Raw genomic sequence first — 2,449 nt, 5'->3', positions numbered from 1 at the left:
CATTTGCCTAAAAGGCTCTAATGCATAATTACTGGAATTTTTCTAAAATACCCATAGTTACTCCCAAAAACAAATAAACAAACAAAAACATTCAATAACACACAAAGCTGAAATTGACATACAGCATAGTATCAGCATTGGGGAGTCATATATACTAGTTCTAAGGCTTACAGAAATAGATTGAAGAAAACATACAAACAGTTGAAATATCCATGACTTCAATAAACTGAAATTGTCTGAGAGAAGAAATGTGAATGTTTGCTTCTTTGCTCACAATACATTTCCATACCTAGAATCCATTTCCTTTATCAATCAGAAGAATGGATAGTGATCCCCTATTTCAACATAGGTACACTCAAAATAATGACTATGTATGTGTAACTATTATTTACTTTTGTGAACAGGAAATGCATGCACACAGTGCACAATTCAAGAGTACACAATACTGATCTCCCTCTTGCCCAATCCTTGGTCATCCAATTCCCCTCCCCAGAGCAAATGCATTCCAAAGAATGTCTATGCATAACAAACCACATAAATGTTATTTTTAAAAGGAAATTATCAATAGCTTTTAGTAATTTTTAGTTCTCTTTCTTAGTCACAGTAAATACGTTTTTCAGGAGACCTTCAAACTCTGGCTAAGGGAAGGAAGTCACCCTAAAGTCTGGCTTCTCAGTTACCCTGCAAGCAAAAAACCTTCTCTGGGATTCACAAAGTCTATGGTCCCAGTCCCATTCTGAAATTACCTAGTTTCTCATCTACTTCAGCTGGCCTGCCTATTCTAGTTAGTTCATTATAACTGTGCTACTCTCACTAGAAAACAATGTCAAACACCAGAAGGGTTTCACTTGATATTTTCCCAGTTTATTGTTGCTTAATTTTTATTTACCCATAATTTCAATTGAAATCAAAAGTTATGAGGATAGCACCAAAACTGCTTTATCTGAATGATTTGAAAGTAGTTTTCAGGCATGATATCTTCATGATGATTGTAGCAGTAACTTTTAGGCATAATGATCACCAATGAATAATTAAGCTATATTTCAACAGACTAGGACATTCTCCTATATATTCATTGTACAACAATCAAGAGTGGGAAGTTAATATTAAAATATACCCTCCACCCTCTAGATTTTATTCCAGATTCATCAAATGTTCCAATAATTAAAAAGGCCAATTATGGAAATAAGCCTGTCGGAGAAAGACAAGTATCACATGATCTCACTCACAGGTGGAATCTAATGAACAAAATAAAATGATGAACAGAATATATCCAGAGATATAGAAGCATGGAACAGAGTGACGAATCTCAGAGGGAAGGGGGGAGGGGTTGGTGGGAAGAGATTATAAAAGAACTTATATGCATAGCTGCATAACCCATTGACACAGACAATAGTGTGATGCAGGCCTGGGAGGGGGCAGTGAGGGGGAGGTGGTGAGGGGTGGAGGGGTCAATGGGGGAAAAAAAGGGGTATATCTGTAATATCTGTAATACTTTCAACAATAAAATATTTTAAAGGTCAATTGTGAAGGTCACTGCTTTTAGCTATGACTCTCATTAGTGCCATTCAGTGCAGGACAGTTCCTCAGAATTTTAAAGATTACAGGACAGTTATTTAGTAGAATATCCCTCAAGTTGAGCTTGATATTTCCTCATGATTGCATTCTAGATTCATTTTGAACAATTTTGGCAAGAATATCACAGAAATGATATGGTATTCTTATTGCAACCTTTTAGGTTGTATCCAGTTTCCATTTTCTTCCATCATGTGTTGCATTAATTTTGATCACTTGATTAAAGTGGACTCTGACAAATTTCAGCTCTACAAAGTTATGCTTCATCAGTGCAAAATGGTGCTAGTGGGAGTTACCTGTAAGTTTGCCCAGCCTGTGAATTCTGAAAGCAGAGAATGTCGAGCTTTATTTTCCTAAAATGTATTTCCTCTGAGTTATGACCAATCCCAAAGTAAAATCAATTGATTTATTCACTCTGTAAAAAATTATTAAATGCTTACCATATGTCAAACACTGTCCCAGGAACTAGAGTCTTTTTGCATGTATTTTAAAGAAATCAGAAATGATCCTGTGTCCATGGCAGAAGAGCAGACATATATCTCACTTGCCTCTTGGCTCAAGAGTGGAGTGGAGTTTCATAAAAGTGAAAAATGACTCTCATCTTCTTGGAAGGATGGCCATTGAGGAGGCCAGGAAAGTAATGCAAAGCTTGGTCAGCAAGACAAGAGAACGCATAAATGCTTGTTTCTCCCATTGTCCAAGGAGGCAGAATGCTGGCACCAGGATGTTCTGCTACCCATGGTCCATTGGTAGGAGCCTTTACCCCCTACTGCTGTCCTTTTTTTTTTAAGAGTAATTTTGAAAGGTGGTATAGTCACAACCTGCATTGCAGCTACCTCTGGGCCAGATTGTTTGAATTTATGGTACTGCTGCT

Source organism: Myotis brandtii, unplaced genomic scaffold (genome assembly GCF_000412655.1).
Source record: "Myotis brandtii unplaced genomic scaffold, ASM41265v1 scaffold6654, whole genome shotgun sequence".
NCBI lineage: Eukaryota > Metazoa > Chordata > Mammalia > Chiroptera > Vespertilionidae > Myotis > Myotis brandtii.
Note: the sequence above shows the minus strand (reverse complement) of the source record.